Source organism: Nothobranchius furzeri, chromosome 14 (genome assembly GCF_043380555.1).
Source record: "Nothobranchius furzeri strain GRZ-AD chromosome 14, NfurGRZ-RIMD1, whole genome shotgun sequence".
NCBI lineage: Eukaryota > Metazoa > Chordata > Actinopteri > Cyprinodontiformes > Nothobranchiidae > Nothobranchius > Nothobranchius furzeri.
The window spans coordinates 32,231,346-32,257,087 of NC_091754.1; the positions used below are offsets into that span (position 1 = coordinate 32,231,346).

Consider the following 25,742-nt stretch of genomic DNA (forward strand, 5'->3'; position numbering starts at 1 on the left):
AACAGCTTCTTGAGTTGGGATAAGCTGTTACGTTTTGGTTTAGAGTTCATCTTTTTTGTGGTGTAGATCTCCCTCTTATTACATTTAGAGTGTTGTGGGTTTTCGGTTTAGTGTAAAATATCACCTGAGTTTGGTTTAACCCGTAAGACCACTCGCCTCACACACATAAGTGACCAAAACAAAGCAGCATGGAGACACTCCATCTTCTACCACCTCTCAGGCAGCAGCCTGCACTCCCAAGTTCTACACGTCACCAGAACATAACCAACCGCAACACAATAAAAGCAGTGTTATACAAAATGGAAGGCCTGTAGTGTTTATTCTCTTACAGTAAGAATTTATCAATTTTTTGAGGAATTTATTTGAGATTTTCTGGTTTTTGTTAATTGTGCAATAGAAAAATAATCATTAGATTAATTTTCTAAATAGTCATTAGAATAGTCGACTATTCGATAAAATAATCGTCAGAATAATCGTTTTAAAAATAATCGTTTACCCCCAGCCCTATGAGATTATCACATTACATTGCATCACAATAGATTTCCACCTTGGTCCACACTTCTATGCTTTAATGCCAAGAACTGCTGCTAATGTGGATTAAAGAGAAACGCTGGTGATGTTCTTTCCTATGTTTTTGTACAGGTTGTCTGTCTTCCCACCCATTAATGGATGGGAGCTGGAAATCTCCACATTCCCTCTGAGAACACTGGCTTCAGCAGCAATTATTTAGGAAGACAAACCCTCAGGGACAAACTGTTGTTTTCCAAGACTTGAGGTATAAGAATACACTGAATGGCTTCACTGAGCCTCAGCCTCAAGTAATAATAATAATTCCAACAGAAACATATATATAGTGTTTTTCTTACAGTTTTAGACAAGTTATTGCTTTAAAATTGACAATAACCCTGTTAAAATGGAGTAGAAATAAAACGTTTGAGGTTTTTTAACTGGAAGAATTGTGTGAGAGAAATAAAGGTCTAAAGAAAAACTTCCAAGCCATGTTTTTTGGATCCCACGTAGGTTTGATGCTGGCTTCTTGTTACAAATACGTACACGCACTGTGGTTGTTTCACAGTAATATGAGCGTTGGTGTCTTGAGGCAACATAGCGCTCAAAAATGAAAAAAATTACCCTTTCGTTTCCCAGGATCCTAGCATGTATCTCCCTGTTGTAACATAGATGCACACGCGTGTGTTGTCTGTGCAGATGTTTGGTGCCATGATGGGAAAGCGTCCTGCAGTGTGGTGGCTTCCAGTACAGCCTTTTAGACTGATTGGTTGGTGGAAACAGCTGCCTCATCCTTACAAACGTATTGTGATGTTCAGATGCTGAATTCTTCTTGATTGCTGCCTCCGCTTGTTTAGGCCTATTAGAGCTGGAGCCATGTTTTCCCTAAAGGTGGAGGTGCTGCTATTTGATTACGTAAAAACATGATAACCAAATCGATACCCCTTACCCCCCATTCCCACTTAAGGGATTATAGAAAACCAAGCAGGCAAACTGAGAAAAATCTGATTTTCAAGTTCTGAAGCTAAAGAAACACACACAACATTTTTACAGACATGGACAAAAATTATGGTACCTGAAGAAAAGATTGAAATAATGTAACCAAAGGGACATGTTCATTCAAGGTATGTCCACTAATTAGCAGCACAGGTGTCTATTTGCAGCTGCAAATGAAACGTCAGCAAGGTAAAGAAAAAACCTTATCTGTGTTTGAAAAATGAACCAAAAATGGAATTTGAAGACAAACACAACAAGAACGTGCAAAAGATATACCTAGACTGGTGTTGCGTTAAGGAGTGGCTACATATGTAACAAATGATTAATAAGATGTGATATTCCATTTAATTATGAAAGATCAACCTGATTGATCTTTTATGTTTAATCAGAAGACTTTAGTTTCTTTGACTTATTCAGGGACCATAAACACACTTCATATTAATTCAGACAGAGTCAAGTTTAGTTTATAAAAATGAATTTATTTCTATTTTCCTAAACTAAAGATTATACAAGACAAGGTATGAATGATGATGTAATGTAATGGATATGAAGTGATTTAATGTGATGCGTAAAATGTAATGGAAGCTAGATGTAAAACTGTTCTTAAAGGGACTTTACGGAGTTTTGAATTTTTTATGCTCGCGAATGCCCCCTCAGGCCAAAAGCGTAACGGCAGCTTCAATAGTAGGCTCATGCACGAGGCGCACCTGCTGTACGTGCACACTCCTTAACGAAAATAACAGCTGAGACAGTCCCGTGTGTGTGTGTGTGTGTGTCCTGGAGGACAGAGGACAGGAGAATTAATTAAGAGCTAATTAATTAAATAATTTGGTTCTGTACCTTTCTCTTCAGCACAGCCGACAAAGGTTTATGATGGGTCAGTCCTCCTGCATGCTCAGATCATTCCCTTCCCTTGCTTGAAAAATTGTTCCAAAATGAAAGTTGAACCCACATCTTTTTTTATCTGTGAATTCAATGCCGTTCGGCGAATCTCAAATAAGAATTTGGGCATCTTATTGTAAAAAAAATATACCATTAATGTAAAAAAGAAACTCTAAACAATGTTCACACCCAGAATTGAACACAGGTCTTCTGCATGAGATTCTGACGTCCTACTAGGTGAGCTAAAGCACTATAGTGACATCTTTTGTATCTGTAACATTTACATCCTTGATGACAGCTGAAACAACGTTCAAAGAATGGTTCGGAGCGAAAATGGCTATTTTGTTGCTAATTTGCAGGAAATATCTAGAAGAAAGTTCCACAGAAAGTAGCTAAGGGTCCTCAGAAATGTAGCTAGGTTTGTCACTAGGCATTAGGAACAGCGACAAAATGGCACTACCTCTCTCTCTGCTGCTAAAGCTATGGATAGCAAATGCTACGGGCTACGCCTGAGCGTGAACGCGCATGAAGCAGCCTGCTCGACCCGAGCAGCTCTCTTTTTCTGTGATTTTACAGAAAAACAGGCAATCACAGTAAAAATGCCAGGGCTCATTCTACAGGACCAGGGCATTGCAGAAGAATGTATGAAGAAGAAATTTATTATTTCAATTCAATTCAACTCAATTTTATTTATATAGCACCAAATCACGACAAGAGTCGTCTCAAGGCACTTCACATAATAAACATTCCAATTCAGATCAGTTCATTAAGCCAATCAGAAATAATGTTTCCTATATAAGAAACCCAGCAAATTGCATCAAGTCACTGACTAGTGTCAGTGATTATTCAGCAATCCTCATACTAAGCAAGCATAAGGCGACTGTGGAGAGGAAAACTCCCTTTTAACAGGAAGAAACCTCCAGAGAATCCTGGCTCAGTATAAGCAGCCATCCTCCACGACTCACTGGGGATCGAGAAGACAGAGCAGGCGCGTGCGCACGCACACACACACACACACACACACGCACACACACACACACACACACGCGCACACACAAAGACAAGTAATGTGTCTATAGTTATATTGTGACGTCTTAGTAAATATTCTATTTGGTGAGAGATGAACTATTGCATTTATCCTAGTGGATCTATAATTAAATGGATAAACTAGTAGTAGCACATCCAATGTCAAGGAAAGCAAAAAGTTATTATCAGGAGAGGGAGAATGTTTTAGTGGTTAGCTGTAGTGTGCTAGACGATGGCCCCCTCCATGAGGCCACCACAGCTCAGCAGAACATCATTGTAGCGTCTTCTGGGGAGAAAAACACTTAGAGAGAAAATAAAGTTAACAGCTGAAATTGCAGAAAATAATACAGTTAAAGAGCAGACTGTAGAAGAAAGCAGTAGAGTGTGAAAAGTGGTCAGTGTATCCTCCAGCAGTCTAAGCCTATAGCAGCATAACTACAGAGATAACTCAGGATAATCCATCCTATTTAGATGGAGGCATGTTGGAGTCAGGGCAAGGGAGAGCCGTCTTTACCGACTGTACACTCCACCTCCCTGTACTCCCCCACTTGTCCAGATTTAGGCTAACATCAGATTTTAACCATAGGCCCTATCAAATAAAAATGTTTTAAGCCTATTCTTAAAAGTAGACAAAGTGTCTGCCTCACGGACTAAGGCTGGGAGCTGGTTCCACAGGAGAGGAGCCTGATAACTAAAAGATCTGCCTCCCATCCTAATTTTAGATATTCTGGGAACCACCAGTAGACCTGCAGTCTGAGAGCGAAGTGCTCGGTTAGGAACATATGGAACAATCAGATCACTGATGTATGATGGAGCTTGATTATTAAGAGCTTTATATGTGAGAAGAAGGATCTTAAAATCTATTCTGAATTTAACAGGTAGCCAATGTAGAGAAGCTAAGACAGGAGAGATATGATCTATCTTTGTAATTCTCATCAGAACTCTAGCTGCAGCATTTTGGACAAGCTGAAGACTTTTAACTACATTCTGTGGACTTCCTGAGAGTAATGAATTACAGTAATCCAGTCTTGATGTAATAAATGCGTGAACTAGTTTTTCAGCATCACTCCTGGAAAGGATGCTTCTAATCTTAGCAATATTCCGAAGGTGGAAAAAGGAAATCCTACAAACCTGTTTAACCTGGGATTTGAATGACATGTCCTGGTCAAAGATAACACCAAGGTTTCTTACTTTGTTCTCGGAGATTAAGGTAATGCCATTCAGGTCAGATGATTGCCTAAGCAATTTCCTTTTCTGGATTTCTGGTCCAAAGATGAGAACTTCCGTCTTGTCTTGATTTAAAAGCAAAAAGTTTAGAGTCATCCAATTTTTTATGTCCTCAAGATAAGCCTGTAATCTATCCAACCGATTAGGTTCATCAGGGTTAATGGATAAATATAACTGAGTATCGTCAGCATAACAGTGGAAGTTTATCCCATGCTGTCTAATGATTTTACCAGTTGGGAGCATATATATACAGGGTCCGAAATTAACACTTGCCAAATGCGAGCAAATGGCTCCGTTTGGCGAGTAAATTTTTGAGCTCTACCTGCCACCTGGCGAGTAAACGTTTGCACCAAATTAGTTATGTTTATCAGTCATCTTCCATGGATTTCTGATACTCCTCCCGCCTGCATGCAACGTACACAAACGTACGCGAAACGTGAACGCCGCATCCAACGTCATTTCCACCTATCCCATTCAATCAGTTTATCAAGTTAGCAGTTAGCTTCGTGTTAAAACTAGCGGTGAAATGTGGCGGTTTTTAACTAGAGTCCGCCAGCCTTTCAAAAGAAAACTCGTCGAACTAGAAGAAAAACCACCAGGACCAGTGGCAACCAGAAGATTTTGTGAAAAGTGGCGAACCGGAGATGGCGGAGTCGTGAGCCTTCCGCGGAGTATGTTTTCGTTGCAAGTGTTGCAAGACGCAAACTTAATATCACTCTCACACACCGTAAAGAAGTTCCACACGGCAGACATGTTTGTCTTTGCTGATTTGCCACCACGCGCATACGCACTAAGCGGGGAGAAGCAGAAGGGTAAACTACAGCGCCTCTACCGGCCGGGAAGAGTGAGGGCAAGTGCCAGATGGGAATGAAAGGCAGTGATTGACGATCACAGATCACTCACTTTTGCAGGAAAATCGGCTGAAAATTATCTGTGGCTGATCAATCGGAGCACCCCTAGTGCAGAGTCTACGATACCCTTTGTATGTGTCACTCCTGGCGGTCCGGAGGAAGGGCGACCTGAGTGGTGAGTCACCGGACGTCGAGACCACGAGAACCCAAAGAGTCGTAGCTCCCCTTGAATTCAGCTTTCACCGGCCATGAGATGCAACCTGGGCCTGCAGGTTAGATGTCTGTCTGAGGTGTTGGGTGGCTCTTAAAAGAGTCGTTGTGTCTGAAATCACTCGCAGCATTGAAGATAGGCTTTGACCTCGAGTTCAAAAGAGAAGATGGTTTCAAAATGCTTTTTCCACCGATTTGGCCGAATCAGTTGGGGGTACCATCATTATTTTCCAGGCCTGTTCCATGAGTTAATAGTTTTTAATAATTCAGTTGAAGCATGACTGAAAATTAATGCCTGACTTTCATTGTTTAAATTTCCTAGAATTGTTATTTATTATTACTTTTGTCAGATTGAAAGTATTTCTGTGGCTACTGTGTTTTTTCTTTTTTCTAATTGACCAAAGGGTACAAACACTTTTGTCCATGTCTGCACACACATCTAGGTTGAGTCGTAGGAAATGTTCTTCCCAAACTGCTTGTTGTTTTTTGTTTTAATATCCAGGATTTGTGTCAGACAGCTGTGATACTACCCAGCTTTTAACTGTAGCTAGGAGGGATTTTTAATATTTTATTTACTTTAAAGTGACAATGTGTAGGTTTTACCATTAATCTCTGGAAATATCCATTAAAATGTTGTGGGTCTAAGCATAGACATGTTGACAAACACTAGATGCCTCGTCCCCGCTGTTCGCTAATGGGATGTGACGTAGGAACGTAGCGGCCATCTTACCTCAGACAGCTGCCCCCTTTCGTGACATTAGGGTGTATGGTGCATGTACTATTTAAATAACTCTAACTTGCTCAATTTTCAAGCGATTTTCTAAAGGTTTGATTTGTTATAAATGCCAGAGATGTGTCTATGAAACAAGATGGGTTTGGCCCAGAAATTCCTGTTCTTTCACTCCACATAACACATTTAGTTGTAAGCTACAGTCACTTAAAGTTTACAAAGCCTATTATTAAATTATATGGATTTATCTATCATCTATCATCTATTATCTCCCCCTCTCTCTCTCTCTCTCTCTCTCTCTCTCTCTCTCTCTCTCTCTCTCTCTCTCTCTCTCTCTCTCTCTCTCTCTCTATATATATATATATATATATATATATATATATATATATATATACATATATTCCTGGTTTGTGAAATAGGATTTGTTTAGAGACAAGATTTCAAGGTTCTTTTGAGGTAAAGCCCACATAAACAGAACACAGATATAAAATGTGCACCCCAACAAAAAAGACAACTGACACCCAAATTAATTCTGTCAGCCAGAACCGGCCCGCCAGCCATAAAATTTAACCCAGCAAATTATTTTGTATTTTCACTATTTCTTAACTTTTGTTTTCTTATTTATTGACTTTTGTTTATTAATTATAGGCTCTTTGGAAATGCTTTCTGAAAAAGTTAGGAAATAATCAAAAGAAAGATTAGGTTAATGAATAAGATGGATTACAGTAATAAATAAGATAGATGGAGAATGGATTGATCTTGTGAAGGAGATTTTTAACATTCATGAAACCAGATAAACAACGAATAGAAGAAGGTAGCAGCAGCAATGGAACAGCAGTTTCAAATTCTTTTATTGACATAAAAACAATTAAGACACTGAATAATGTACAAGTATAGGTTTTCTTTGCAACAGGTACAGATGAACGGTGATCCCACTTTGTCTCAGTTTGTCACAGCAGCGATTCGAGCATCCGTAGGCTGCACGAAATTCAGGCATGTTGACCCTCAAGCTTCCCAATTAATAAAGGTGTATTTCTGCAAACGTAAATCCAGAAATGTCCTGTTTTAATCTATCTCAATGTAAGACAATTGAAAATCATGGGCAATTTAGCATTAATTTATTTAAAATAAAACAAGCGACTCCCACTGAAGTAAATAGTCAACTTTGTTTTGCTAAGCAGTGCACCCACCATAGCCTCGTCATTTCTAAGCCAAGATAGACAGCTAATAAATACAGAAACATCCACAAACAGCCATTTAGACAACAATTGGGCTGTCGTAAAGTCGGTAATGGTTTTGTAGAACCACGTAAAATATCGATTGTGGTCTCAACCTGAGTAACATGCAAATAGCCCAGGTGGGACACATGGTTCACAATTAAGTCACTTTCAAAAGCAAAAGCATTAATTTCAACATGTGCAAGTATGTCGTCTCAAGCCCATGTGTTCTAAGGGTTGTAACAAGGCAAACCGCTTGTAAATTTGTTAATATTTCATCGAGTTAAGAGTGTTTTTGTTTAAGCTGATGTCTCACCTTCCAGCTGCTACCATTGAGAGCGAGCGGGTCTTCTGTCTGAGGTAAGATGGCCGCCGTTTAGCTACGCCCTCGACTTCCGTTTTCTCTATCTAGTGTTTATACAGTATACATATCTATGGGTCTAAGTCTCTAGGCGATGCCATATTGGATTCTATGTTTCATTCTACGGATGCCCATGAGGTCAAAACACATTTACTGATTTGTAACAAATGGTTACAAAACTTTCACCAATATTAAAAGTTGTTTTTTTTACACATTTACCTCTTAACTTGTTGCCAGGGATGAAAGGGAGTCTGATGTGTTTGTCATTTAGCTGGAGGTTGCACTCCCAGGGATTTTTGACCCTAATGGCCATCTGTTGATAAGGTCTTACTCGAACACAAAAATAATGCTTGCTTGCCGTGATTTAGTTATGTACTGCCCCCTGTCACCAGGGAAACTACACACTGTCACTTTAAACGTCATGAATTACATTAATCTATTTTATTTCTGGGATCAATTAATTATTTTGTAATTAAATGAAAATTTCAATTTAGAATGGTATTTTGGCTATTTTGAAGAATTTTTCTGTGTAAAAGTCAAAAATATCTATCATGTTTGTAGGTTCTTGCAGGGCCTCGACTGATGAGCCGAAGGCGAGTGTGAGCACAGCCAACACCAGAGGCTATGCCTGTCATAAATTTCACTGCTTGCCATATATCATTACGATATATTTCTTTAGTGTGCCATCGTTTCACCATTAAATAGTAATTTTGACAGAAATATTTATAAATTCCTGCTGCACTTGATTGTCGGACACAGCAGGTGATTTTTTTTAAGTCTTTGGCTATGGGTAAATTCCGAGTCTCATTCCAAGATTCCCAGTTTGCACAGGGGTGTTTTTATTTTATGGATTGGGTTTACTTCTCTGAGTTTTCTTTAGATTCAGCCTTGATGACAAAATCAGGTCCAGAAATGTTGAAACACAATGCGAAGAGCAAAACATAAACATAGGTGGATATTTTATCATCAAATATGTAAACAAAATCAATCATGTATCAATTAAGTTCTGTTTCAAAGCCATACCAGAAATTTGTGAAGTGCAGTAGGAATTTGCAGACCCAACTGTGGACTTGGAAGGCTGTTCAATAATGAATAATTAGCTGGCAATAGAGCAAATAAACAGAAAACCAAACGCTGGAAGGTCACAGGATAACTGGATCTGAGACAGAGAAACAGAATGATCTGATCAGGAATGAGCAACAGGTGAGACTATAATGAAGAACAGCAATCTCACACCAACAAAGCTAGAAATCAAACATCAAAGAACAAATAGAATGTCTAAACACAATGCTGAAACAAGATTAGAGCCTCATTACAACTTTGGAAGATTTTAAATAATAGAAAATAACCTAAATATTAACTTAAGAAGACTGAAACTAACAAAATAACATGTTAACTTAAACAGCAAAAAAGGATTGTTGGGAGTTTTCACAAGACACTAATGGGCAGGTCCGCCATTACTTTGTTGCAGAGACTCATCGATGTTCCTCCCCTTATTAACCCATAACTCTGGCTGACCTCACCTTTAAAATGACCCGCTGTGACACATCTCACAGGGTCGATGAGGCTCAAGTTGTTCGGGGAGCTCACAGCGCTTTCAGCTCTTAGGAGATTGCTCAAAACACTGTCATCCAATTACGGGTTTCCTGTTTTGACGGGCTGAGGGGGTTCATATGACAATACCAATAATAATTTCACCCTTTCATCTAGGGGTTGTGGTTTGATTCTAGTGGGAGCCGACACAAAGACCACTGTTAAAGCTACGGGTGGCAAAGGACAGAGCTTTAACTTTAGTCTTAGGATGTAAAAATGTAAGATGTTAAAGCAAAAATGATAATAAAATCAGTTGTTTTCATAACTCTTAGGTGAGAGTGTTAATTCACATTTATGTAATTTCTTAGTTCATTGTTAGTGAGTCCAGATTTGGAGGTGTTAGAAACAGCTATTACTAACAAATCAAAGTATTATTATTATTATTATTATTATTATTATTATTATTATTGTTATTATTATTATTATTATTATTATTATTATTATTATTATTATTATTATTACTATAATTATTGTTATTATTATTATTGTTATTGTTGTCTAAGTGACTTCAAGTATTAGTGAATGCATACCTCATCATTACTCTACTGTAACAGAAGAGTAAACATTCTGGCACGACTCAATATCCAGTCAGCTCTGTGGTGGAAACCATCCCATATTAACGCACGGTGACCAGTGTTCAGTCAGTGTGAGTCACAGGATAGCAACACCCTCCACTGGTGAAGGGAGGTGTAAACATGAGCAGTGACAGGCACAATCTCCATGCAGCAGAAGGATGAGGAACAAAAAAACACTGTGGTATTACCCCCCACCTTATGCATGCATTGATGTAAGTGCTACAATATAACTGTTGTTGTGTATGATTTGTAACTTTAATCTTTTAAAGATATTCATGTCTGAAGTTTTCTTTTAGGGAATAAAAAGAGAATAACAGACTCAATACAAAACTTCACGAGGGGATTCAGATTAAAATAATCCATTACGTTATCTGATAAAGAAATTAGAGCAAATTCATATATATATATATGTGTGTGTGTGTGTGTGTGTGTGTGTGTGTGTGTGTGTGTGTGTACTGACACAAAAGAGAAGTGGCTGATATCATTTGCCATATACAACACCTCACTGGGTGAGATCATTCGCTCACATGGCTTCTGCAAACACTGCTATGCAGACGACACCCAGCTCTATCTGTCATTTCTACCGGACAACCACACTGTCTCTGCACGAATATCAAACTGTCTGTCTGACATATCAAAATGGATGAAATCCCACCATCTCCAACTCAACCTCTCTAAAACTGAACTACTGACTGTCTGCTTGACCCTTACCAATCTGGCTTCAAAAAGGGCCACTCCACTGAAACTGCTCTGTCAGCAGTGACCGAATCCTCAAAAGAAGCTAGACCGACTACCAAATCCTCAGTGCTTATCCTGCTCGACTTATCGGCTGCATTTGACAGTGTCAACCATGGCTTCCTTTTGTCTACGCTCTCTAGCATGGGCATCACAGAGAAAGCACACGCCTGGTTTCAATCGTACCTCACAGGACGATCATTCAGTGTATCTTGGCTTGGGCAATCCTCTACCGTGCACCATCTTGCCACAGGAGTCCCCCAGGGCTCTGTACCAGGACCTCTTCTCTTTGCCATATACACCACCTCACTGGGTGAGATCGTTCGATCACATGACTTCTCCTACCACTGCTATGTGTCACACCCTGTCCTGTCTCCCCGTTTGGTTCTGCCTTGTGTCTCCGTTAATTGCTCCCACCTGCCTTTCGTTTCCCAATCACCTTATCTCCCGACCCTCGTGTATTTAAACCCCTTCTGTTCTGTGTCTTGTGTCGGATCATTGTTTCTATGTCCTGCGTGCTCCAAATTAAAGTCAGTGTTAAACGTTCCTACCTGTCTGCCTGTCTTCCTCACCTCGTCTGGATCCTCGCCTCACCTCGGCTGCGTTCACCGGCACGTGGTGACACTATGCAGATGATACCCAGCTCTATCTGTCATTTCCACCGGACAACCACACTGTCTCTGCACGAATTTCAAACGGTCTCTCTGACATATCAAAATGGATGAAATCCCACCATCTCCAACTCAACCTCTCTAAAACTGAACTTCATGTCATCCCAGCTTGCCTGATCAAGAATGTCTGAGTTGAGCTTCTCTTGTAGAGCAAAAGTCTTGTCCCAGAGTTAGTGACACTCAAACTGAAGGGGTCTGATGTTCTCTAAAGTTAGTGCTGTTTGGCACATAGCATCACATTTTGAGTTGTCAACTATATAAGTATTAGCAGGCTCCTTTTCAGTCTCCTCTCCGTCTGCAACGAACACTGACCCAGAGACCTCAGCTGAGAGACTGAGAAGAGATCTGGCAGCGTCATGTCTGGAAGACTCCTCCCTCTTCTTTTTCTTCGTGGCCTGTCTCACCTCATACTTCTTTAGACTTCCCAGAGCTCGCCTTTTAGCAGGGGATTTATTATGTGCAAATACAGATGGCACATAATTAGGTGACAAGGGGTCATCACACTTCTACCCAGATAAAAGATATCAGAAATATCAACGCATATTATTAGGTACTGATCCAGAAAGGTATAGCTGTATACCAGACTATTCTGTCACATACACACCAAAAAGTTTGAGGGATTAGCACTGTATGGTGGTAGATGGTGACTACTCACGTCAATGACAGCTTTAGTAAGCGTGTCATGAAAGACGGACGATATTCTAAAAAGAAAACAAGACTTTTGCCTATCAAAACATGTTCACTGCAAATCCGTGTGTACTTGGAGGGCTGCCGCTCCTTCCGATTGATAGCTGCTAGCCATAGCCACCTTTTATCTTCATCGGCAGGAATACGGTAAAATGCTAAATTAGTTTTATAACCTTGCCTGTTAGAGCAACCCACTGCACAGCAAGATATGACAATTTTTTCCAGAAAATCATGCGAATTAAACTAAAATGCTCTCCCACAGGTCGTTTACTGCCGCCCACACTGTTTATGCAGTCCACTTCCGCCGTCCGTCATGGCACATGCCAAAGAGCACTACGTCACACGCAAGGGGTTAATAGTCAGTCTCTATCTGACAATGCTGTTGCATCTTTTAAATCAACTGTTCCATCTTTATTGTCTTCAGTATCTCAGAGGAACGTGCATAGCAGAGGGAAATATTTTCATTTCTAGACCTTCACAAATTGATGATCTAGTTCATAGTGTTACTACTTCTTTACGTGTGGCATTAGATGATGTTGTCCCTTTGAAAAAGAAGGTAATCAAGCACAGGAAGTTGGCTTCCTGGTTTAATTCTCATTTATGAACTTTAAAACAAAACTCTAGAAAATTGGAGAGAACATGGTGCTCTACAACCAGGAGTCCTACTTATCCTGGAAAAATAGTCTTGTGCTTTATAAAAAAATAAGCTTCGACAAGCTAGAACTGCTTATTTTTCATCGCTAATTGGGGAGAATAAGCATAATCCTAAATTACTTTTCAGTACAGTTGCCAAATTTACACAGAATCATAGCTCTGAACCATCTATTCCCTTAGCCCTCAGCAGGAACGACTTTATGGGATTTTTCATGAGTAAAATTAATTCTATTAGAAATAAAATCATTAGCATCCTCCCTAATGTTATTTCTTCTTCCTCAGTAAGTGAGGCAGCATCAGAGGTAACTGTAGAACCTCATCTGTGTTTGAACCGTTTTGATCCATTTGAGCTTTCTGAGTTATCAAAATTATTAGCTTAATCTAAACCTTCCACTTGCATTTTAGATCCAATCCCAAACGAATTCTTTTAAGATGCATTTCCTTGGTTACTGCCCCCATTCTAGATATAAGTAATGTATTCTTAGTAAATGGATATGTACCACAGGATTTTAAGGTTGCTGTAATCAAACCTTCACTTAAGAAGCCTTCTCTGGATCCAGATGACCCAATGAATTATAGACTAATATCTAACTTTCCATTTTTATCCAAAGTCCTTGAGAAAATAGTGGCCAACCAAGTATTGAGCATCTAAACACTAATGATCTGTTTGAGGAATTTCAGTCTGGTTTTAGAGAGTATCACAGCACTGAAACTGCATTAGTGAGAGTTACAAATGATATTCTCATGGCCTCAGATAAGAATCTTGTGTCTGTTGTAGTCTTGCTAGATCTCAGTGCTGCTTTTGACACAGTTGATCACAATGTTCTTTCAGAAAGGCTTGAACATGGTGTAGGGATCAAAGGAACAGTGCTAGGCTGGTTTAAACCCTACCTGTCTGATAGATTTCATTTTGTAAATGCACATGGCAAATCTTTATACTCCAGGGTTACTTGTTGAGTACCATAGGGTTCAGTGCTTGGACCAATTCTTTTTACAATATATATAAGCTTCCAATTGGTGAAATCATTTCACAGCATGGGATAAACTTCCACTGTTATGCTGACGATACTCAGTTATATCTATCCATTAACCCTGATGAACCTAATCGGTTAGTTAGATTACAGGCTTGTCTTGAAGACATAAAAAGTGGATGACTCAAAACTTTCTGCTTTTAAATCAAGACAAGACTGAAGTTCTCACCTTTGGACCTGCAATTCAGAAAAGGAAATTGCTGAGTCAATCACCTGACCTGAATGGCATTAAATTAGTCTCCAAGAACAAAGTAAGGAACCTTGGTGTGATCTTTGACCAAGACATGTCATTCAAATTCCATGTTAAACTGGTTTGTAGGGTTTCCTTTGTCCACCTTCGGAATATTGCTAAGATTAGAAGCATCCTTTCCAGGAGTGATGCTGAAAAACTAGTTAATGCATTTATTACATCAAGAGTGGATTACTGTAATTCATTACTCTCAGGAAGTCCACAGAGTGTAGTTAAAAGTCTTCAGCTTGTCCAAAATGCTGCAGCTAGAGTTCTGATGAGAATTAAAAAGAGGCTGTCATGTTCTGTGTCCCTTTGTTCCCCAGCCCCTCCAGCTCCCACTCCAGGTTCTCCTTTTGTGTTTGATAGCGCCCTCATGTGTCCTTTGTCTGCGTCTTTCCTCATGTGTCTCCTAATGTTTCTCCATCCCTCTCTAGATTCCCTTTTGTGTTCTCTTAGCGCCCTCATGTGTCCTTTGTCGGCATCTCTGTTGTGTGTCTTATGTTGTAGCCCTTTAAAATCATTTCTCCCAGGTCCTGTGTCATCCAGTCATCCTCAGCCCCTCTAGTTGTAGCTCCAGCCTCTTGTTCTCCAGATCAGTATATGTGTGTGTGAGTTTATGTGTGTGTCAGTATGTGTATGTGTGTGTGTGTGTGTGTGTGTGTGTGTGTGTGTGTGTTTGTTTGTCCTTCCCAGTCAGGTCTGGTGTCCTGCTCTGCTCCTCTCCTCATTAGTGTTTTCACCTGTGCCAGTTCTCCACACACCTGCTCCTCGTCTCCTATCACTCCAGCCCCAGTGTATAAAGCCTCTCCTTGTCTCATTGTTCTTGTCGGTCCATTGTTGTTTGTCAGTGTTGTTTTGTGTCTGCGTTGGTCTGTTCCTCCCCAGAGTTTTGCCTGTGTCTGTGCTCAGTTTTTGAGCTTCTGTTTTGTACCTTTGATCCCCTGATCAGTCCCTGGGTTTTTTGGACTTTGGCTTCCTGCCCTTTTGGATTTAAGTTTTTTTTTAGAATCATCCTACAAATAAAAGGATTTTTTTCTTTACATCTACTCCTGCCTTGTGTCATCCTGGTTTCTGCATTTTGGGTCCTAACCATCCTCTCAACCTGACAGAGAGATCATATCTCTCCTGTCTTAGCTTCTTACATTGGTTGCCTGTTAAATTCAGAATAGATTTTAAGATCCTCCTTCTCAGATATAAAACTCTTAATAATCACCTGATTGTTCCATATGTTCCCAACTGAGCACTTCACTCTCGAACAGCAGGAAATAATACAGGGAACCACCAGTAAACCTGCAATTTCAGCTGTTAACTTTATTTTTTCTCTAAGTGTTATTCTCCCCAGAAGAAGCTACAATGATGCTCTGCTGAGCCGTGGTAGCCTTGTGGAGGGGGCCATCAGCATGAACACTGCTGCTAACCACTTAAACATTCTCCCTCTCCTGATAATAACATTTTACATTCTTTGACATTGAATGTGCTACTACTAGTTTACCTGTTTAATTATGGATTCACTAGGATAAATACAATAAAGTTTATCTCTCGCCAAATAGAATATTTACTAAGAAACCACAATGTAACCATAGAAACACTACTTGGTATATATGTTGTGTGTGTGTGGGTGGGTTGGTGTTGGTGTTGGCGTGTGTGTGTGTCTGCTCTGTCTTCTCGATCCCCAGTGAGTCATGGCGCTTATGCTGAGCCAGGATCCTCTGGAGGTTTCTTCCTGTTAAAAGGGAGTTTTCCTCTCCACTGTCGCTGCATGCTTGCTTAGTATGAGGATTGCTGTAAAGTCACTGACACTAGTCAGTGACTTGATGCTTTGCTGGGTTCCTTATATAGGAAACTTTTCACTGATTGGCTTAATGAACTGACCTGTATTGGAATGTTTACTATGCGAAGTGCCTTGAGACGACTCTTGACATGATTTGGCGCTATATAAATAAACTTGAATTGAATTGAATTGAATATATAATGACACACTTCCATACTTTCCTGGGTACTCCGTTAATTACACACCCACGTATTTATCAACAGAACACCACTGATGTGAGAGGTCCTCTGCTCAGCAATATCAGTGAAGGAGAAACAGCCGGCTGCTACCACTTCAGCTTTAGGACAAACTACCAGAGTCCTAAAAAGATAAACACAATTTGAAGTTACGGACAACAAAAGACATTTGGACATAGAAAATTGTGAAAGCAGTTTAGCATAATCTTGGTTCGGCCGGCATCGCTGATTTCGGGTTCCAGCAGAAGCATCTCAGGGAAGAGACCTGATGGGTGGGCTGAGTGTTTGTGTTCAAAACCCATTTGCCAAAACAGATTTAGATGGATTACATACATTGCCTTTTTTATGTGATAAAAATAAAGCTGAACTTGTTAAGTATACCTGTTGATTGTTTTGGATTTCTATTATTTTTATATTTCTAAATCTGGAAATGTAATTTTAATATTGCACATGAAGAATGTGTCATTATTGGTTAAATCCAGTTTCTACTGAGAATACCGAGTTAACATGTTTGTAACTCAAAAAATTTTGAATCATCCCCCTCCCTGGGCTGCCACCCTTTCTGTTGGAGGGCTCTGAGTGTTCCAATGATCCAAGGAGTTTAGCTGTGTGGAGCTTCATACCTTAGAAGGGTCACCCATGGCAAACTGGTCCTAGACGAGGGATCAGGAAAAGTGCAGCACAAAGACAATTTATGACAATTTATGATGATCACAATAAATGGAAACAGTGTTCCTTCTCTCACCCCCCCCCCCCCCCCCCCCCCCCCCGAGTCAGGCCTGGAGGTGGGGAATGCTGGCGAGCGCCTGGTGGCTGGGCTTTCACCCATGGAGCCTGGCTGAGTACAGCCCGAAGAGGAGATGTAAGTCCCCTTTCAAATGAGTGCACCATTCCTGGGAGGAGCCAATGGGATTGGGTGAATTATAAAAAAGGCGGTGGCTGAAGGCGGTTTGATCCTTGGCTACGAGCTCACTCTTGGGATGTAAAATGTCACCTCTCGTGTCTGGAAAGAGTCTGAACTGGTGTGTGAGATTGAGAGTTTCCAGGTATGAATTTGAATACACCTTCCAGTACTACTTGGACATGCCATCAGTGAAGTACCCGGGGTCATAGGGTGTGTCCGGTCTGTAATCTTCATACACCCTCACCCAGATGACCCAGCTGGGGTTGATCAGTCCCAAGCTTGTGTCCAAGTGGCCTATAGCTCCATGGATCCCCCCTGTGGATCCACAGCCACCCCAAGGCCCTCTCTGCGGCCTTGAGGATGGTTTAGGTGGCTTTCTTCAGTTGCAGTCCTCTTACTCCAAGGAGTTTGAGGTTTTGCAGCAGTGAGTGGCCAGCAAAGCCTCAGCACCCAATGTCGACAGGCTCACAACAAACTTTCCAGCCATTGTTCCGGCACTCTGAGCTCAGCTCTGCATACTTGGCCCTCTTTCGCTCATGGGCCACTTCGATACAGTCTTCCCAAGGGACTGTCAGTTCTAGGATGACCACTTGCTTGGTGGACTCAGATGTTATCACCATATTTGGGTAGAGAGACGTAGCTATGATGTTTTCTGGGAACTTGAGCTGTCTACCTACATCAACTTGAAACTGCTAATCGCGAGCGGTAGAGAGAAACCCCCCTTGGGAGCTGGGCCGGCGGTATTGTGCCTACAACCTGCTTTAACAAAGGTGATAGTTTGTTGGGGAGCTGCCTGGGTCTTGCTGTGCTGGATTGCTGTGCAGACTGAGTCCGCCAAAGCTTTAAGCACCGGGTCTAAATATAGGTATACATATTTGGACTCACCTCGAAGCATGGCTCTGGCTTCGGAGCAAGTTTCCTAAGGAGGAGACGGACACTCTTCCAATCTGGAGTTGCTCCTAAGAAGAAACATGGAAGGCATACTTGTTGTTCTCCATCTTGGTACCTGTACCAACCCTCTTTGAGTCCTTGGAAGAGGGTTCTGGAGAGCGCTCCTTTATGGTACTCCCATATTTGGCTGGGGGACTTCAACACTCAGTGAGCCGTGGAGAGGTGTGGTAGCGAGGACTGCCCCCCCCCCCCCCCCCCCCCCCCATCTGAACCCAAGTGGTGCTTTGTTATTGGACTACTGTGCTCGCCAAAGGATTGTCCATAAATCATAAGAAAGTGTTCAACCATGTCCCCTCCGGAGGGGGGGATACTCCAGGGGTAAAATGGATGGATAGATAAATCATCATTTTTCAAACTTCATTTTTGCTCTAATGTTGCATTTTAAATGTTTATTGTCATTCTGAAAGCATCCAGAGAACACACAGGTAAGGTATTTCAGCAAGTTTCAGATAAGTTTGTGATTTTTCTTTTCTACGTTTATATTCACAGCATTTATTTGTATCTATAAGGTTTGAGTCAAAGGGATTTTCTGGATATACTTTTTGCCCATCCAGTAAAATTCCTAAAACACCCACAGCTCTGCTGATTCTTGGAAGCTGTTGCCACTGCTCAGGAAGCAAAGATTGACTGTGTTGTAATGTGTCATGAGTCACTGGCTGACTGTGAATTAGTAAACCACAGCCAGGAACTGAATGAATATCTCACCCTGATGCTCTGAGCCATCAGGCACGATTAGGGGGGTGGGGGTGGGGGTGGGGGGGTGGGGGGGTGGGGTGGGGGGGGCTTGTATCTGCCCCTAAGGAGTGACTCAAGGTTTTGAGAGGAGGAACAGCATGTTTCCACACAAAAACAGGAATAGATGCTTCTTTTTGACTTAAGATGGCCCTGACATTTTATTGCTGCTTTGGTAAAACATAAACCTGGGATAAAACAAATTTTCATCCAAGGTTTAGAGATATTTCAGTTATTTTAGTAAATTTAGACATGGGCATAATTCTTCAAAATAACTTAAAATGTGACATTACTTGTGTCAGACAGGAGTTGGATGTTAAATACAGGGAACAATGGAAGAAGGATATTTGGAATAAACCAAAACTTAGAAATTATGTACAATTTAAAAGGGATTATATACAGAATTATATCTCAAATGTAAATTAACAAGAAGACAAAGATCTCTCTGTGCTCAAATAAGGGCACCCTCCCTTTGGCAGTGGAAGTGGGACGATTTAAAGGAATACCTTGGGATTCTCGACGTCTATGCGAGTTTTGTGATTCCAATGTGGTTGAGAATGAATTCCATTTTATCTTTCATTGTTCCTTGTATTGTAATTTGACAAAGTCCTTATTTGAATTTATCCAGTCGAAAAATCCCGATTTATTTTGGAAGCAGGAAGCTGAAATTATGTATTGGTTGTTTGAAAACAACAAACAGCCCGTGTGGGCTGGGCACCCTTAATGGTGTATGACACTTAAATAAATTAAATCAATCAATCAAATATAGCTATTGCTGGCTGTCAGCCCTGCTGAAAAAAAAACAGCATAGGCCAGCTCTTGTAGTGTTTTAGTGCTGATTTAGCTGGTTTCATAAGATACTGGTCCAGTATGGCAGTCCAGGGTACGAGCACCAAAACAAAGGTGGTAACACCTATGCTGGTCTGTGCTGGTTTTTCATCAGGGGGTGAAGGGCAAAGACAAGCAAATTTTTTGTATGTGTGTGTGTGTGGGGGGGGGGGGGGGGGGGGGGGTTACACATTTCCCACAAACCACCAGACGGACTTACATGAAAGGTTTTGACGGTAATCACTAGATGTATATCTACAATCCCATTCAAGATGGCCGTCACGTTAGCAGGTACAAAAATTCAAGTTCAAGTTTAACTTCTTTTATAAAGTGCTTTCACATGCCTGGGAGGACGAGCAAAGCACTGTACACCAACTCAAAAACAACAAAAATCAGAATTAAAATACCACTAAAATCTCTCAAGTACAGTTAAGAGATAAAAAAAAAATCCCAAACAAGCCTTGTTTCCACCATCAGATACAATAAACAATCAAACCAAGGCTGCCTATCTTATCTTGGCCTACATATCCAAATGCCAGAGAAAGCAAGTGTCCTTTTTGTCGCCTCTTAGAACTGTCAAGCGATTGGGCCTGCTTCACGTCGGCTGATAGCTTGTACCGGTGCCTTGGTCCCAGCACTGAGAAGATACGGCTTCCATCAGTTTTACAAATATTGAGCTAAATTGACATGGTAGTCGCTGCGTTCTATCAGATCACGCAAGATCACATGAGATTTTGCGTGTCATAATTTCTGGTTTTGATTTGACAAAAGCAGCTGTAATGCTTTTATATTGTGGGTGTTCGTGGAGTTGCTGTGGACTGGTTTGTATCACCTGGCAGATAGATCCTTCAGTGTCTCGGGTGATTTTACTTCTTCTAATGTTTGATTAATTTGTGGGGTTCCTCAAGGTTCTGTATTGTTTTCATTGTATCTGTTACCTTTGGGTCAGATTTTCAGGAAATAGGGGTGTCATTTTCACTGCTATGCAGATGATATCCAGGTATACATCCCCTTTAAGAGAGACCACCATCAGTGATGGAATTCTCTCTCAGAATGTCTTGGTAAGGTTAAACAATGGATGTTCTTGAACTTCCTTCTTTTTAATGAAAAGAAGATGGAGGTTGTAGTTTTTTGGTCCTAGTGCTTTGTCTGGAGACTGTGCAGTTGACTTTCGTTAGCTGGATTCTTCTTTGAAACATAAGGTGACATCTATGGGTGTTGTGTTGGACAGGGATCTTATCTTGGACAGGCAAATCAGTGCAGTGACTAAATCTAGTTTTTATGAACTCAGAAGGTTCACCAATGTCAGCAATTCATGCTTTTATTACATCAAAACCTGATTACTGTAATTTGTTGTTTCCCAGTCTTGTCTTTCTTGGCTTCAGTTGGTGCAGAATGCGGCTGCACGTCTGATCACTGGGACAAGAAAGATGGAGCATTTTACTCCAGTTTTGGCTTCACTGCACTGGTTGCCTGTTCATTTTAGAAATCCAGTTAAAGGTACTTTTATGGGTGTTCAAGTCTCTGCACAGCTTTGCTTCAAGTTATCTCTCTGAGCTATTGGTTCACTCCTGTCATGATGCATCACACCTAACAGAGGAATAAACTAAGTAATAGGGAATTCAGTTGTAGCTTGCAGTGTAACGAAAGCATGGTAAAGCAAGCTTTGGGGAGCTGCAGGCATGCAGTTTAATCTACGGACACCTGTACATATCTCGAAGGGAAACAAGAATGTATGGGTGTTCTGGAAAGAAAGAAAGCTGACTTACTGGTCAGAAGAGGGTTGGTTGATGCAGCTTGAAAGCTCAGAACTCTAGACATGGATGGTTAAATCGATGACTGAATGAAGGCAGATGGTCTTGTCTTCTATTTATAGACTAGTGTGATGATGTAGGGATGGTGTCCCAGTTGGCAAGATGATGGGAATGTGGACTGCCATTTGGAGGAGCAGAGGGAGATGAGGATTTTGACAGGCTGCTCCTGAATGTCTTTAGAACGAGGTGTAAGATCAGGGGTGACAGGGCTATTTCAGGAGTGGCCCTAAAGCCTGGGGCACACCGGAGGCAGACGCCGCGCCTGCGGTTTTGAGGAGTCAAGAGGTCACACAGGACGTGCCCCGCCGCTGAGTCCTTCTTGGAAATCGCTTGATAATCACAACATCACGCAGGACTTGAGAACAGGAAGCGGGAAGTGACTATTGTTTACACGTGATCAGACTTGCTATCTTGTTTTGTGAGACTAATTCATTAACAATGGGTAAGTATGCTATTTATTACAATATTGTAAGATCAATAATGCTTTAAAGTTATCAATACTGTGGCTGGGTTTGTGCCGTAAAGCTGTTCCGCGTAGTAATGTATGTTGTAAACAGTCGCGGCCAGTGACGGGAATAACGCCTTTGGGTAACGGAATAATCTAATTAATTACTTTTCCCACTGTTGCAACGCCGTTACCGTTACTGGGAATGGAAGGTTGTGCGTTACTATGTGCTTGTCGAACGTTGATCAACAGTGTGAGGCTTTCTGACGCCACACTTCAGCTGCAGCCAGGGAGAGAGAGGTGTCGGTAACGCACTTACAAACACAATGATGATTGGCCGGGTGGGCGGAGACCCTCAGTGTTCTCACTGTCTCAATCACTGCCCGCTGTAGACGCAACAGAGCAGTGATGGGAATAACGCCGTTTAAAATAACCGCGTTACTAAAAGAATTTTTTTTCAGTAACAATCAAATTACCATCTTCTTTTATCAAAACGTTGTTTCTGTTACTGATAAGAAAATGCGTGCATTACACAGCGCGGTGTGTTGAAGCTGTCTTCAGCTGATCAGGAGCTAAAGAGGTAGATGTTTTCATCCAAGCGCATCTCGGTCCATGAAGAACGAGGAAGACGTGATGAATATCTACGGCTGCAGCCGTGACCTTCTTTAGCGTGACAGCGGGACGTCCTGAAGGTCCGCTCACCTGTTCACCGCTCAGACGTCCTGATCTTCTACCTTCCTAGATCATCCAGCTGTAACCTGTTCCTGATCATGTCTTTAGTCCCGCTGTAACACTGATGCATCAGTCTCAGACATCATGGAGCTCAGGTGTTATTAGAACTACCTGTGTGTGTTTACCACCCAGCTTCAGCTCTCCTGTGGTTGGGTCTGACCCAAGTTAGTAAATGTAAGTCCTCCATCAGGCTTGTGCCTCTTCTAGTGTCATTTTAAAGGACTTTTATTTATTTATTTATTTATTTATTTATTTATTTATTTAACCATTACTAGGTTACAAGCAACAGAAATGCTACTAAAACACATAATTATGTGAAGCTGGAAAAATTAAAATATTGTGCAAAATTACATTCATTTCTATAATTTAACTAGACTGAGAGACCATTTAAAGGCTCAGGATCCTTTACAGGTGTTTCTATTAACAATTTTAAATTTTAGCTTTTGGGGGTCTTGTTAAATATCACACAGTGACCTTTTAATAGTCTAGATTAGTGTAATGTTCCTGTTAGTAGTTCCTCCTGTTAAGTGCTTATTTATTTAAATTATTCAGGTTTATAAAAGACATTTGGACATGCATTTTATTATGTTCCAGTCATTAGTCATTTATATTTCACTATTGTAGTAATTTATAGTAAATTAAGTAAGTTTAATTAAGAGGAGAACCCATTTTTCTTGCACTCTTTAATGAAAAAAGTGACTAAGTAGTTATTTTTCTTGGTAATTAGTTACTTTTATAATGTCGTAATTAGGTAAGTAACTGAGTTACTTTTTTGACAAAGTAATTAGTAACTATAACTAATTACTTTTTTAAAGTAGCGTTCCCAAAACTGGTCGCTGCGTGGCCGCACCATCTCGCTTGGATTGAACAGGTGCCTATCTACAGCGCCTCGGCACGGAGCTTTTGGGACGCGGTACTCCCTGTGTGCCCACTCATGAACTATAATGGTTTCTATTTAAAGTGACGGCGCTGGCATGACGCTGTGTGGTACGACGCTGTGCGGTTCGACGCTGTGCGGTTCGACGCTGTGCGGTGCATGTGCCTCCAGTGTGCCCCAGGCTTAAGGCTTTGGAAGTGCTGCCTCTACAAATTAGGTTTGTAACTTCTCTGTCTTGTTTTAAATCTCTTTTGAAAACCTTTTTTAGGCTTTCACTTAAAACATGACATGAGAATCTTTGTTTATCTTAGTTTTTGTTTTTTATGAGCTGTTTTGTTGTGTGCTTTGATCTTTTAGTTCAATTTTAATTCTGTGAAGCACTTTGGTCAGTTTTATAAAAATAAAGTTGGCTTGATTTATTCTAAAATTAAAATAATTTTAGTTTAATTCTTTAGAACCCAACCCCTTTCAATATATTTGGATAGAAAATCATTTGGGGTTCTCAAACTTGAATATTAGTCTCAAGAGGCAATTTTGCAGGTGTTTGAAATTGGTCGTGACACCAGTGTCACCACGGGTCCTTAAAGTGACAATGTGTAGTTTTTACCATTAATCTCTGGAAATATCCATAGAAATGTTATTTTTTATTTTTATTTTTTTCCGTGTCCTGTCTGGCTTTGAAGCAAACAGAATTAATGTCTGAATGCTGGTGACAACCCTTACAGATTTACTCTCAGATGGAGCATCAAAGCTTCTGGTTTAATGTCACACCTGATACTTAAAACTTTATTGTTTTTGTTTTTTGAATGCTTGACAATTCCGACAACCACATCCGGGGCAACCACATCCAGGACCTGATTACAAAGTAAATCAAAGTGTTGTGAATAGTGTTCAGTGTTAGATGGATCAGGGTTAAAGGTCTCTAACCTTACAGACATACAGTCCACAAACTTTGCAACAGTTTCTGCATCCAGGGCTCTGAACCTAGTAGCTGGAGCTTCACACACAGGGACAGGACATGGCAACGTAACATCACAGAGTATTGGAGAGTGGTCAGAGAACACAGGAGGCAAAGTCACAAGGTTCATGACGGGGAGACCAAAAGAGAGAACCAGGTCCAGGGTGTGACCCCTGGCATGAGTTGGGGATGATACCCATTGAGTTAGATTGAAAGAATCTAGCAAATTAAAAAAAAACTTTAGCAAGCACATTGTCAGGACAGCAGATATGGATGTTAAAATCACCCAAAAATAGGACATAGTCATATTTTAGGATGCAGTCTCCCACAAGATCACTGAAACCATTAAGGAAGTTAGAGTCAGTCTTTGGAGGCCGATAAATCAGCACAACGAGCAGGAGGGGGTAGATGCACAGTTCAAAGGAAGAAAATGACATGGTGGGTGTAAGCTGTTTACAAGGAAAGCTGGATTTAAAAACAGCAACCAGCCCTCCACCTCTGCCCCGTGATCTGGGGATATTAAAACAGGAGCAGCCAGGTGGTACCAGCTCCAGCAGGGCGCTTGAGTCACCAAACGGGATCCAGGACTCACAGATGCAGAGAAAACCCAAGTCATTCTGAATAAAAAAAGTCACAAAGAATTAAAGTTTTGTTCAGCACAGACCTGGCATTAACCAGACCAAACCGGGTCTGCGGCGGGGCTGCAGCACCGAGATCGCGTGAGGTTCCCAGCTTGCGCAGCCCGGTTCCCAGCACGCACTGGCCGCTACATCAACGGAAGGACGTAGCTTCAGCATCGCAGCTCGATCGTATGTCAGCAGAGGATCCACACCATTCAAAAAAGTGATCAGCGACAAGAAAAATGCATAAAAGCCAATAAAACGCCAATAAAAACCAGTAAAAAGCAAGGTATCAGTGCATAAAGAGGACGAGCAGCTCGCAGCGTGCACCCGCGCGAGCGCCATCTTACTCTTTCCCTACAAAGTGAGGACATTTTTTGGTCCTCACTTTTTTAGAAGCTTACCAGTTGGTTTTAGAGTTATGGTGTGAATTAAGTTTTAGTTAAGGTTAGGGTTAGGAGTAGATCCGCACTGATTAGGATTAGGGTTAGGGTATGGGTTAAGCATAGTGGAGTCACAAAAAAGGAATGGAAGTCAATGGAGGGTCCTCACTGTGATAGAAAGCCAGACTTGTGTGTGTGTGTGTGTGTGTGTGTGTGTGTGTGTGTGTGTGTGTGTGTCCATACACATTCACTCAAAAGAATTCATAGCAGCAGTTGAGAAAACATTGAATTAATAAATTGTATGCA

At 41.0% G+C, this 25,742-nt stretch overlaps 1 long non-coding RNA gene across 1 annotated transcript; it reads right to left on the minus strand.

Annotated features, from left to right (window-relative positions):
* Positions 1-7,261: 7,261 nt before the first annotated feature.
* LOC139062762 (uncharacterized) lies at positions 7,262-16,390 on the minus strand. The gene is made up of 3 exons (XR_011516309.1): positions 16,202-16,390; positions 9,031-9,166; positions 7,262-7,464 (listed from the first exon to the last, which is right to left on the minus strand). It is a non-coding gene; the product is annotated as an uncharacterized lncRNA (long non-coding RNA).
* Between the last annotated feature and the right edge of the window lie 9,352 nt (positions 16,391-25,742).